Genomic DNA, 14,482 nt, shown 5'->3' with positions numbered 1-14,482 from the left:
CTTTTACAGAGGTTGATTATCTTGGACATCAATGGATTGTTGCTGATGCGTGTGCCTCTGGGTATAGAAGACACCTACGAGGATTTGCAAACATTTTGGACGGGTACTTGTCGAGTTGTGGTTCGTCCAGGAACAAAATAATTTATTCAGTTTCTTCTTCCGCGCTTCAGAGTTTTCGTATGGTCTTCAATGCAAAGGCAAAACTTGTCGCCACTAGTTAAAATAGTTTGTGGTGTATCCAGTCTGATACGACAGATTTTGGCTTTTTGTATGATCAGAGAAAATGCGCTACCATCGAGGGCCACTACCACCCTAGTAAACCCAACTTATATCTTTTGTACAAACCGTTCAGCCAAATCGATGTACCCTTTGATGCAAATAATACACTACTAATTGATGATACTCCTAAAAAAGGAGACCTAAATCCTTTGATTTTTACCATGAAGACATTTTGATTCCATACTTATAGAAATTGTATCTTAGTCCATTGTTCAGGACGAGTTTGTACTTTCTAATGAATTAAGATGACTCTTCTATCATGTCTTTGTGTTGCCTTACATTGAGAGAGAGAGAGAGAGAGAGAGAGAGAGAGAGAGAGAGAGAGAGAGAGAGAGAGAGAGAGAGAGAGATGTGGAAATGGCTAAAGAAATGTATTTCAAGGACACTTATATTCACAGACCACAATTGACAAATGAGTTCAAGAAAACTTCATGTATTGAAAGTCACTATTATACACTTGGGTTCACAAAAATCTCTGTTACATTGACACTATTTCAACCCAACCATCCAACTCTTTGCACAAAATATCTTTCTCCCTACGCCGCATCAGCTTACGGCCAGCTAAGAAAAAGAAAAAATATGAAAATTCCCTGTCCATTGACTCTTCAATTATGTCGTGCCGCAACTGCAGAAGACTGCATAGCTCCCTTATTGTAACCACCAACATTAGGCCATGTTCTTTATAACACTTCCACATCCACAACGTGATTATCTTCCAAACCTGCATAAACCTAATCTATAGGAATGTACTTACCTCTGAGCATTTGTGATCGCATATACCAAAAGGAGACTAACAGTGATTGGCTTGCAATCATGTACTTGACAACTAGAGTGTCAAGCGCGACCTCACACCATATTCCAATCTCTTCCTTTATATACCATCCTCTGTCAAGAAGTTTGTCACAGGATGACTGCTGAAATGACTTGTACATGAACATAGTTTTCATTACACGTATATTGTAGTTATGAAACAAATCTATGAACAGTGCAACATGACAAAAGTTTGCAATTTTAACCAGTTTGGTGGGAATAGAGCTACGTAGAGACCTCTGTATATCCTTGTAGAGCTTACTTCCCATTGCCTCCACCATTGTTTCCTCAGGAACTGGCCAATCCCAGTCGGTTGGTAGAGGCACTTTCACCAACATGCCATTCTTATTCCCTAGGCAGAGTTGGTAGAAGTGGTCATAGAAAAATATTCCTTCATCAGCCAGGCTTTTGTTGGTTCTCCCTCAATACTGTAGAGAACCAATGTGGGCATGAACGACAAGGAAGAGGCCTATTATGCACTCCATAGGCTCCCATTGCTCATAAGAAGAGGGATAAACATCTGCAAAATATATAGCAAGAGTTAAACTAAGAGTATCAATAAGTGAAAATGACAAATCTAATGTAGTTTGAGATGTGAAGAACCGGGAGCCATTGCTCGTAAGAAGAGGAATAAACGTTGCAGAATATATAACAAAAGTTAAACTGAGAGTATCAATAAGTGAAATGACAAGTCAAATGCAGCTGAGATGTGAAGAATACTTACAATTGCAACGTAGTTGATGTATATCTGACACATTTTCAGTGTTTGCTATCATGTCTGGATGGGTAAATAAATGCTGAACAAGAACTTCCTTTACATATCTTTTGCCGATTTCAACTTTGAAATCCAACACTCTGGCCTTCCATGCTAAGCTGTAAACATTGATAGCACTAGACCTCTTGGATCTTCTTGGTTGCATTAGTACCCATGGACCTTTGTTTATCCTTTGTCCAACCCATTGGTTCTCAACACTTATTGAAGTTGATATTGTAATTGAGGATATGCTACTACTTGGCCTTCTAGGCAAAGTGCAGGTGTTGCTAGTTTGTGTGAGAGACCATAAACACCTAGAGCTTCTTGGGCAGGAAGACGTGGAAGCCATAGCTCTGAGAGAAAAGCTTTAGTGGAGGGAGATTCACTTTGAAAGAATCCTAATGGAGGCAAAGTGTTTTACAATTCCAATATCTTGTGCGGGCTTAATGGACACCCTCCAGTACGTTAATGACCATAAGAGAATATCAGCAAAGCGGGACGACACATGCACCTAACAGCTCGGTAAAAGCAAAGAAGTTACGATGCCACAATCCTAGATTCGTGAAAGTTTTTAAAATATTTTCCTATTTCTTGAGTCTTTCCATGTATTTTCCTATGTAACGTAGCCTCAAGCTCATTGGATGCGCTCTATTTTCTCTCTCTTTCATATGGCCCTCCAAATGACCTCCGAAATTTCGTAATGAGCTTGGGATGTACACGCGCAGTCTCGAGGGCGGTGTGTTCTTGCCATTCCTAAGCTATCCCGCCTTCAACGTTAACTCCTCCAATTCCATGAGAGTCCTAGCACGAAATGTTCAGCTCACCTTCTCTACATTGCCTTAGTGGGCCTTTATTATGTGACCACCAAATACGCGTCATGTATGAGAAGAAAGTCAAGGACATGAAGAGATCAGTTTCTCTCAATTGGAAGAATACATCAGGGGAAATAGATAACATATTGTGCAATGGTAAAATCTCTACCACAAGCGAAGAAAGCTCAAGTGGCATCGATGATCTTTATGACTCCGACTCACTTGATGATCACGAGGAGGATAAAGTCTCAGCTGGAGAAGACAAGATGACCTTAAAAAGCTATCATGGGCCCCTTGCAGGTGTCAATATATTTGTTAAAGGGGCACTTCCTCAATTGACAGATAATAGACATGTCAAAGAGAACGTTTCACTATCAACAAGCAACAAATCCATTAGTGACGTTGGCGCAAGCAAGACATCTACATCAGATTCGGATCAAAGTACCACAATGCGGAGTCTCCTCTCCTGGAAAAGGAGAAAGATGAATTTCTGATCGTGAACGTCAACACGTGTAGAGCCATTGTTGAACAAGGCATATGGATAGGATGGTGGTGATGACATCGATCACGATAGGCGCTTGTCAGGCTGCCCCATAGAGACATGCTATTCTCCGGTACGTAATATGCCTGGATCGATTATATATGTTTTGATGGATGAGGTACCTTGAATAATGCAAAGCCAAGGATAGTCTAATGTAAAAAATGCACAAAATATTTGCTAACTTAACCTAATTTATCACAAGAAGGTTTTGACATTTTCTTATGTAGGAAAATGGGCTCTTTCTCATTGTTTGCATGTACTGTTTAACATCACGAGCTTCCACTCGAGAGGCACCACATACCTAGCTGATGCGCTTGGGGACCACCGGCTTGCCCACTAGGCCGGCGATCCCCTGCCCCCAACCGCACCTAACTAGGTATGTGGCGCCCTTGCTAATAGAAAACCATGATGTTATAGTAGGTCACAATGTGAGAATTCTTAGGAGTTTGTCCAAAAGCTCTTGTAAATGGAAAAAAGGTTTGTCAATGCTTTCTTCATCGATATCTGAATGCTTGGACTTTGGAGAGGAGCTTTTCACTATAGGAAGCAGGGAACATAGAGATTTGGTGAGTAGGGGTGAAAACATGAAGCTCTCTACATCTGTATTTTTTGTCTTTATTGATCCACGGAGCGAAAGAGCAGCTGGCGAGAGTGCGTGCACGGCCCTTGTTGCAGTGATCGCCGATTGGCTACACAAGAACCCAAATTGTATGCCCATCAAGGCCGGACATGACACCCTCATCCGAGAAGTATCTGTGGAGTGGTGGAAGCTATTTGATGTTGAGGCCTACAAAAGAAAGTTTGTGGATGGCCACTTTGACCTTCAGACTGTCATAAACGCAAGAATACGACCACTAGCAGTGGATCATGAGCGTTCCTTCCTTGGCTTTTTCCAGCTTGAGGGGCTAGATGACACCTACAACAATTTCTTGCAAGGCGCGAAGTCTTTTGAAGAGATTTGGGAAGCAATAGATTAACAGAGTGTAGGCTTGCAGCCCAATGGGGGATTTCATCTATGCAAAGAAGCTTACTACATTATTGACACACTGGTGGAGAGGCTTTATGAGGGATGTAATCCCGAGGAGGTCACCTAATAAAAACGTAACCTATCACGTGAGTTCAACAGAAGGGTATTTAAAGTTCTTGAAACTTACAGAAATATATATACATAAGGGCATTTTTTTTCAAATTTGAAAAAAAACTTATAGATTTTAAAAGAAAGGGTACATTATATTCTTAACACTAGAATGGTAACAGGACACTTTTATGTCCTTGGACACTTTTGTGTCCTATTAAGTGACCATTTTGCTTGAATTATTTGAAGAGTATGAGAATGGATTTCTAGGTGCTATATATCCACAAAGTTGCCTTATGAGCTGAAAAAAACTTAGTATTTTTTTTGGAGTATCGATCTCACCATTAACCTTACTCTTGCACAACATTTTTGAACCTAAACTGTGTGAAAAAACGGGTCCTGTTTTTGGCTTTTTTTCAATTTTTGGCAACTATACCACTCTAAACTTCATGTTTGTGAGGTTTAGATGGCTAGAGGTTAGGCCTTCATAGTTCTCAACATGTTTTGATGCTTGTAGGGAGACCTAAGTGTTAAAATTGAAAGTTATGACCAATTTACAAGAATTGCATAATCCTGTTTTTTGGCCAAAATTAGCACTTTTATGATTTTTTTGGGGGATTTCTTGATATCCAAATTCAATTTTGATTGTGTAAGTGTAATATATAACATAAAGCTAATCTTCCTTGAGTTTTGGGGGACCTAATATGCTATATAGCATAGTATATGATGATGGTTGAGTTTTTTTATTTTGCTGAAGAATACGATACATTTTATAGTAGCAAGTATAACTTTCTCAATATTGCTAGTTTCTTAGGCCAATTGTGTGTATTTTGTAGGTAGTAACCATATCTAATCATAGACTACAAACTTGACTAGATATTGAGTAGTTTCTATGGGTTTCTAGAGGTCATAGTGCTAAACCCAGTTTTTTCATGTTTGCTGTATTTAGCACTTTATCATTGCCCCCAAGGTTCCAATTGTAAGAGATCCATTATCCTTTTGACACGCTCCATGGCTCCTTTTGAATCCAAAGTCACAAAGGGAACTAAGAAAACATGTATATAGTATCTGTATTGAGCGTGACTATAGAAACTTTGATGATAGGTCCGCAGAATGGCAAAAATGCAACTTTTTTGTACCTATTTTTTTTGCCCAAAAAAAAAGAAGTGAGGTAAAATCAACCATATGTTTTGGTCACCAACCCATTGAAGTTAACGAGGCATTTTATCTCATGTCCTACAAAAATCCCCACTCTTATTTATATGCAATCAACTGTAAGAAATTGCTGTTTTGGGCAAAATGCACTGGTCTATCAACTTTGGAGGCTTGTAGTGACCAAGGATGAGAAAAATTACAAGTTTCTCATTTTTTCCATATGTAGTAGTTATTGAGCTATAAGCTCATGAAAGGATTTTTCAAAATGAGTGGATCTAATATGGTTTTGGAATTTTTTCCCAAAACCCTGAAAGGACACTTTTATGTCCTATTAGGTTACCATTCTAGTGTTAACAAAATTCACAAATAAGGGGTTTTACAAACATGTCTTGAACGCACGTGATATGGTAGTTTTACACTTAGTGAACCCCCCGAGGATGTAATCAATCATATGTTCTTCTCTTTGAAAGCAAGATGATCCTCTACCATGTGCCAAAAACGGACATTTCAAAGGAGCCTGTTAAAGATAAGAAGGAGGTCGTCCCTACCAAAACAGAGGAAAACCGGTCGCCTCAAGCTCAAGATGATAATACACCCAAAGAGGCAAGTGATGAAGATAAGGGGGGGGGGGGGGGGGGGGGGGGGGGTATGTACCTGCCCCTCGTTTTGCTTGTAGAGCTGCCATGGAGAGCTCGCTTCTGTGTTTCCCACGAGTTACATTTCAAAGGCGCGAGCAACACTATTATAAAAGTGCCTCGCATGAGAGACGTAGTGGCAGTGTGTAGGCGTCACTACGAGCCTCGCTGCTCCGTGTCATTTAAGCAAGGATAATTTTAGGCGTTGATTATGCGACGGCATCAAATTCAAGGCTTCGATTAGGCAATGGCATTGGTTGTTTATGTGACGACCGATTTAAAAAAATATATATATCCTTGCTTATACGACTTAAACCTCATCTATGCGACGCATCGTCATCGGTTTCACGACATCTATCAATTATTAGTCCCTCGCAAACCCCCCTATGGCTAGTAGTGAAAGCTCTCGCAATAGAAGAAGCTACAAGAGCTACCACCATACCAATTGGACCCAGTTTAGTCAAAACTTCCAAAGCCACCTATCTGTCAAGAGAACAGTTGGAAGAGAACAACACCACAGTGTTCACAGGTAGATCCAAAGCGAAGATGGACATCAGGTAGAACTGCAACTTCTATCAAAAGAAGTATATGATGTTTCCACAAATCCCGAGACCAAAGCAGCCAATCGAAGACTGGGGCTCATAGATTTTTATGAACAAGAGCCATGTGGAGTGGATTTTTAAAAATCTTACAAGATCTTGTCCACGATCAAAGAAGATGGAACCGCCCAAATCTCTGACATGCAACCGAACAAAGTCAAAGTGGTGATTACAAAAGAGATAGTGATAGAAGCTCTCAAACTGCCAACAGAAGGAATGACAATGAGGGCAAGAGATCAAAAGACGGTAGGAACCTTCACCAAGGAAACCGTCACTGCAACATTTACTGACCTCATCCAAAAATAGGTGGAAGAACCTGCAAGATTGTATCATCAGCACTTCCTCTTCCTTTCCAAAAGACCACCAAGGTATACGATACCCAATCATGCGTTTGCCACAACATTTACACAAGTTCTCAAATCAACAACCAAGCAACCAATTAACCATGCACAATACGTGTTGTCCACACTGAAAGGGACAAAGAACTATGGAAAAATAACATATCGCGAAGCACTAGAGGTTCTAACTAGAATTGCCCTACCATGCTATTGACATGGCTGACAACTTGCCACCTGCCCTAGATCAAAACACTTGGATCGTGTCAGCACAACCTTCCCCTCGAGCCACAAGCTAGATCTACCAAGAGAACATAAAAGTGTGATGAAGAGTCTACTGAGAGCTCACCAGAATGGCATAGTAGTGAAAGCTTTGATAATGAGGAAAGAAGAGCATGGATTAGTAAATGAAAATAAAATCTGTGGCAACACATCAAGAGGAACGTAGTCGCCAAGCTCAAGGCAAGGACTCGACAAAGTGGGTTCCAATTGAATTGAAAGGACTAAGAACAAAGCACCGTACCAGGAAACAGACAGAAGATCCCACAAAACTATTGGAAAAAATGTATTAGGAGGCATAAGCTTTGAAGCTGAAAGAAGCCCAAGAAGCAGAATGGAAATCTAAAGAGGCGGCAGAGCAGCAAAAAAAAGTAGAGGAAGTGACCATACAAGGAGAAGACTTGCATGAACAAGGTGACATGTCTCCCCGACCTTCTTCACCCCATGCCGAGCCCACCACCATTAACAACAAATAAAGCCACAAAATAGATAGAGTCTGAATAAAGAGAAGTAACCAAATCTACATAGTGGGCAACTACTACACAAGAGCAACACAAAGAGCAAGAACCAGAGCCAGAAAGGCCAGCAATTCCTGCACCAGAGGACACCACAAAGTTTGAGAAAACAAGAGAACAAGATTCCGAAGAAAATTCTTCTACCTCTACACACAGCAAGAAAAGGTTGAGGCATCCACAAAGCCTCAGGATCACAAAGCAAAAGAAGGCCAGCCACAACCTCAAGGGCAAAAGCAACCAGCCGCCACGACCCAACCGAGACAGATACAAGAGATGGCCAATACATCTAAGCACCTAGCAAGAAATGAAGAATGGAAATCAAACAATGAGGTAATCTTGCAAGTCAACAAATACGCAAATCAAATGTAGGGCATGACAGAAGTCCACTCAGCAGCACTTAGCCGCAACACAAAGGCTAAAGAACTAGAGACAATGATTGATGCTCTCCAAGGAGAGTTAGACGACATATTAAATGTCATCACCAATCTACAAAAGTAAGTGCAGGAATTGGAATTTGAAGTTGAACAGCACTAGCTAGCAAGAGATAAACAATAGAATGGAATGGAGGAACTAGGTGACCTACTTACGAAGTTATCAGATGCTTGCAAAGCCAAAGATGAATAGCTAATAGAAGTTACCAATGCACTTCTAACTACAACCCTATCAATTCCAAAAATTCAAGTACAATTAGATGTAGCGAATTCCTCCCTGCAATACTCAGAGCAGAGAATAAATGATCAGGCAACTTTTTTGTGGCAAATACGAGAAAATCCCGTAGTGGACTTGATCAAAGGGACAGATGAAGTCTACAAAGCATTAGAGAAAAAGAACAAAAACCTTGAACTGGAGCTTAAATTGGAGCAGTCTTAGAACATAGACCTGGCTTTAATGCGGGTGCAACAAGAAGAAGAGCTTCTAAAAGAAATAGCTGAGCTTAAAAGAATCAACCAGTTGCTGAGAGATGGATGACTAGAAACTTAAGAAGAGGCAGGAACTTCAGAATAGCCATTGTAGACGACGAAGATAGTCTCAACAGGCGAGAACTGTGTCCTGGAAGCCGAAAAGTGGACCAATCAGTAATTACCACGACGGTTACCACAGTAACCTTAAGAGACTATAAATAGGACCCATTACATTGTAATCAGGCTGATTGTACTTTGGGCTTCTTGTACTTCTGACTTCTTACTCCTAGTCTCTTGGTTCTAGTCTCTGAAGTTGTTCTTGTAATTTTGAATTCTTACTCCTAGTCTCTTGGTTCTAGTCTTCGAAGCTATTCTTGAGTTACAATCTCTTCACTTGTAATTCTACTCTGTAATCATTACTACAATAGTCAATTGGGATTTAGTCTATTATATCTTGTACTCGTCTTTCATAAACTTTGAATCTGAACTTGAAACACTTTTCCAGTCATTCAATCTGTTTTTAGTTCCAGTAGAGTATTTCAATATAGTTAACTAATCAGTTTCAGTTTCCATACTCCATTCCAATTTCACTGACCGAACTGACGACTTGGAGTAGCTGTAAATTCTAACACTGGAATCAGCTATCTAAAGAGATCAACTCCAATTCCATTTTGGAAATCATGATGGCTAGAGCTCTTTGCTCATTTACCAGAACACTTCTTCCAATTTGAATTTTCAGCTCAAGATATGGCACCCAAAACCAATCGTGGTCATAAACCATCCTACCGCGTTGACCCTATCCCTGAGGAGTCAGAAAGAGATTCTCCTCCTAAGACTCAACCAAGGACTGAGACTGAGGCTCCGGAGGTGCACAATCATGCTAATGAGGCTAAGGACTCTCAGCACTCCAGTCTGTCCAAACGAAGAAGGGCTGAGAGGAAAGAACGCAAGGCCAGGAGTTCTCGAACCACACATGGGGATGAAGGAGCCAAAGGCAGTAAAGGTAGTCACCACAATTCGAATAAAAAAGTGAGAAAGGAGACAGAATTTGAGACTGGAGAAGAAATTGACTAGGATGCAGACACATACCATTACAAGAAATATTCAAGAAGGAATCAGGTTCTTAAGGTGAGAAGAGGCAGAAACGATGCTTATCGACATGATTACACCTCTTCATTGAAAATTTCTTTTCCAGTGTTCAAGGGTGGGAAGAAAGATGTCCCGAATATTCATATCCAATCCTTTGAACAGTATGCTGAGCTGAAAAATATTGATGAAGATAACTGGGGGGAATACTTTTCTCAAACATTAAAGAAGGCAATAAGGAAATGGAGCTACCATTACCCAGCTTGCCAACTCAGATCATATAACAAACGATGCAAAGCTTTTTGAATGGAATATTTAGATAATAGAGGAGATGAGGATCTCTTTTGTGAACTGGATAAGATAAAGCAAAGGAAATTGTCAGTCAGAAGTTATGTTGAGAAATCAAGGAACTGACTAGGCAGCTACAGGAACCACCATCAGAAAAACGGTTGCGGGCATGGTTTTTAAATGGTTTTTGCAGTAAGGAGCTTAGGGAATAGGAGATGCCTGCGCGAACAAAGAAATTTAATGATCTAGTGCAGCGAGCCCTGAAATTGGAACAACAGGCTAAGAAGGAAAGGAGTCAAGTGATAGCAGTACCTCTAATGAGAATTTTGATTCCAGTAAGACCTCTAGTAGTTCTGAAAGCAGATTGGATGAGAAGAGCAAAGACAAGGCTAAGAAGGAGTCTCGGTCTAGAAAGATTGATGAGATGGACCGACAGATTACTGAAATCAACCAGACCAGACAACTCGGGGGGCTCACTATGTGTAAAAATACTATATCACGTGAGTTTAAGACATGTTTGTAAAACCCCTTCTCTATGAATTTTGTTAAGAATATAATGTACCCTTTTCTTTCAAAGTCTGTAAGTTTTTTTTCAACTTCGGAAAAATAATACCCTTATGTATATATATTTTTTCAAGTTTCAAGAACTTTAAATACCCTTCTGTTGAACTCACGTGATAGGTTACAATTTTTTTAGGTGACCTCCCCAGGCCAGATGACCAGTAAGAAGAGTGGAAACCCGGTGTTCAAAGTGTAAATCCAAAGATCATGTTTCCAATGAATGTCCACAATGTACTTACTGCAAAGCTTACGGCCATCTATGGAACAATTGTGGCATTCACATTCATCATTTTAAGAAGGGGAAAGACCTATCTGTGGTGGCATTTACCAATGTTGAATCAGTAAGAGTAGACAGTACCAGTGTACCCCAAGAAGAGAAATTAGGTATCAGTGGTGCTGGTATGGGGCGTGGCAGATACCAAGGGTGTACTTGCCACGGCCGAGGTGGTGGTAATTTCTAGAGTCGAAGTCTGAATTGCTATACTTGTGGTAAGAATGGGAATTTTGAAGCTTAGTGTCGAGAAAAACCTATTACTGCAGCTATTGAGGCGAAGCCCCAAGAATCAGTTCTTGTACGAGCAGTTACATGTAGCAACGGGGTAGTTATTGAGGAAATCCCAGATAACCCAGTGTTGCGGAAGCGACTCACACACCCATGAACTGCATGCAAACACTACCTAGATCAATATAATGTCAATCAAGGACACAGATGACACGATAGGCACACGGAGAAAATCTCTTTAGCTTGTCAGGCTGAGACCATCCTACACATACAACACTCTGGAAGGCACACTATACCACAATCAAGAACCTCACTACTCTCAACTACACCACCTAGACACATACACACATACGGAAGGTAACTCACCTAATCATGCCCGATTCGTACGAAACTTAAGGAACAACATCCCCTCACTAGGATACACCTGTCCCTACGCTTCTACACTCTAAACCCATCTGTGGAAAAAGCGTAGGATGACAGAGCAGAGTTTGGAAAGTGCTCGAAACTAAAATTTATGAGTACCTATGCGTAGCGTATGTCGCCAGGATTCTATAGACTACTAGCATGCAGAAAATAGACATCGTTTGATACACTTACGGCCACAAATAGCTCGTAGATGCATCGGCGTTGTCGTGCTGTGACATGTACATAGTGGGAACGCATGCTACAAGATCTATCTTGTATTTTTTTAGATACATAATTATATTTCCTATAGTGTACATATGCATATTTAAGTATAATAATAAGCCTTCTATCTCATCCTATTATTTTTCTCAAGGGTAACCTATCCTTACTTTACCATCAGAAAATACTATGGGAAAAGCATCAATAACTCCGCCTCTTTAACTTGGGGCAAAAAGAATTGATTCTTTATTTCTACTATTTCATTATCATCTCACACCCTAGCTAGATCCTATATCTAGGGTAAACTCCAATATATATATATTCTATGTATTTTTTATACTTTTCTTATATTTCTTTTTTTATTAGCTACTAGGAGAGAATCAAATCCTAGTGGGACACTAGGTGGCATCATTTCAAAGATACACTTATTTTAATGCATTATTGCAAGCATGATTACAAATCTTTGTCAAGGAGCAATGTCATGCTTTCATATGGCATGAGTTGTCCTTGTGAATTAAATGAAAGTATAGGCTAAGGAGACCACATGAAGACTTTTGCTGCCATAAATAGACCCTATTTTGATGAATTTTTTACACAAGGTTCCAATCCGAATTGGAGAATGATTTTAAAATGAAAATCGTAGCTAATGAGCTGAAGTTTCTGCCCATATTTTTACTTTTTTATTTGGAGCCACGGTTGAGGAGATATGATCAAAATACTGGACCTCAGTCTGCCCACATCATGCAGGGACAGCTCATTTCCAACTTTTCCAATTCCTGTTCACACTGGCTCCTCTCTTCTTGTGTATACCCTTGGGGGTTCCCTTCACCTATAAAAGGAGACCTCTTCTTCCTTGGAAGGAACTCAAGCATTCAAGCCATTGATGAGAGGAATTATTGAGGGAGTGAGTAGTAATGCCTAATTGTACTTAGCCCCATTAACATAAGCCCAAGCCTACACTTTCTCCTAGAGGAAGACTAGCCATTCTTGTACGCTATCCTTGGAAGATCAACTCTAATCAAAGAAGGTGTTTTACTTGGCGTATCAATCAACATTGAATTCTCCCCTCTTCTTCTCTCTCCCATCAATAATGGTGCCGAAGGGTTTCAAGTAAGATGTGTTCTACATTGATGTTTTCTTGATTTCTTGTTGTTTTCATTTTCATCTCTAATCCAACATATATATATGTATCTAATCTCATCTCCTTAACCAAACCTATCTCTCTCATTCTTAGTAATTCATCCTCTCTAGGTTCTCTTTGCTACAGGTACATCTCTCCCCGTAGTATCCTTATTGCCTACGTGCAAGAATAGGGCTTGGGAGGGAAACTTCTCATCTCTTCACTTCTCTCATATCTACATTTCTCACATACTATCCTAGATGAATAACCCACATGATGATCATTTCTATCGCTTTCACTCTGTACGATCTATTAGAATTAACGTATAGATTAGCCGTAAAATACACTTTCAACAACGTATAGTGTTTCTCTTCGGCCCTAAAAGGCTCAATGAAATACTTCTATCACCGGATCCCATCATACTACCTCTCATAGACTATAATTTTTCTTTTGATATAAGCGTAGTTATCTTGCTATGAACCAAGAGGATTTGTACACACAATTAATCCCAATCACTAGACAAAATATCTATATTATGGTAAGCACAAAACTACAATTCCAAAGAACAATTCGTAGCCTATTTGGTCAGCCAAGATTGAATGCCATTAACTCATCCATTAACCATTTCATATTACCCATGATACGATATGACCATAGCCTTGATGTTTTCATCTTCGTATTGTTTTAACATTCTCTTTTGTGTTCTTTCTTTGTGTGTGTGTGAGTGCAAGAGAGAAAGAGTGAGTCTTCTTTGATTGCACTTCTTTCCAAACCCTAGTCTTCATGGCATCTATGGTTTAACTCCTTCATATAGTTTTTGTTGAGTTCTCTCACAAACTCTCACAGCCATAAGCCCGGTGCTTTCCTGGCAAGACCGCAAATTTCTCGACAGCGTATTCTTTTGAGCTCTTGATCAAACCACCCTTGTTGCTTTGTCAAGATGTTCACATAGCATCCAATAAGAAATCAATCACTTTTATATAGGTCCTCTATAAATGACTCCAGTGCATTGCCATGCAAACATGCTCACCCTTGGCATGAGAGATACATCATCACCCTCGACAAACATTTCTTCCTCAATTCCATATCTTGCTCTAAAAATCATATTTGCAATTGTATTATCTATACTCATAATATTCTTAAATTATGGATTCAATGACTTTATGTAGGCAATACATGTCAACATAGCATGAAAAGCTTGTGATCATTCCAAGAAGGTGTAGACAATTAGTCTCCACTATCACATTGTTCCTATCAAATACTCTTTATCACTTGTGAGTGATGTGACTACTCCTCATAATTCTCTTTTACTTGTGGATAATGACGTTAAAGATCACTTAGGACCTTTGCTAAAAATCTCACAACATATCTCTTTCCATCTTCATCAACTTGCCCAATTGCCCATTCAATTCTTGTGGGGTTGATATCCACTATCACAATCACATGTCTTCTACATTCAAAGTCTACTTTACTCAAATATGGAGACATATAAGAAACACCTTCTTCAATTTTTCCATGGCATGTGTATCCATTTAATCCAATTTAAATTTATAATTCTTTCTCCAGAGTTGATACAAAGGTTATGCTACATGTGCATAATGTGGAATCTA

The 14,482-nt window shown here is 39.7% G+C and overlaps 1 pseudogene; it reads left to right on the top strand.

Moving 5' to 3' along the window:
• Positions 1 to 2,654: 2,654 nt before the first annotated feature.
• Positions 2,655 to 6,257, top strand: LOC147446828 (uncharacterized; annotated as a pseudogene).
• Positions 6,258 to 14,482: the final 8,225 nt, after the last annotated feature.

The sequence above is a fragment of the Adiantum capillus-veneris genome, chromosome 11 (genome assembly GCF_014529385.1).
Source record: "Adiantum capillus-veneris isolate H3 chromosome 11, ASM1452938v2, whole genome shotgun sequence".
Taxonomy (NCBI): domain Eukaryota; kingdom Viridiplantae; phylum Streptophyta; class Polypodiopsida; order Polypodiales; family Pteridaceae; genus Adiantum; species Adiantum capillus-veneris.
This window is presented reverse-complemented; position numbering and strand designations above follow the sequence as displayed.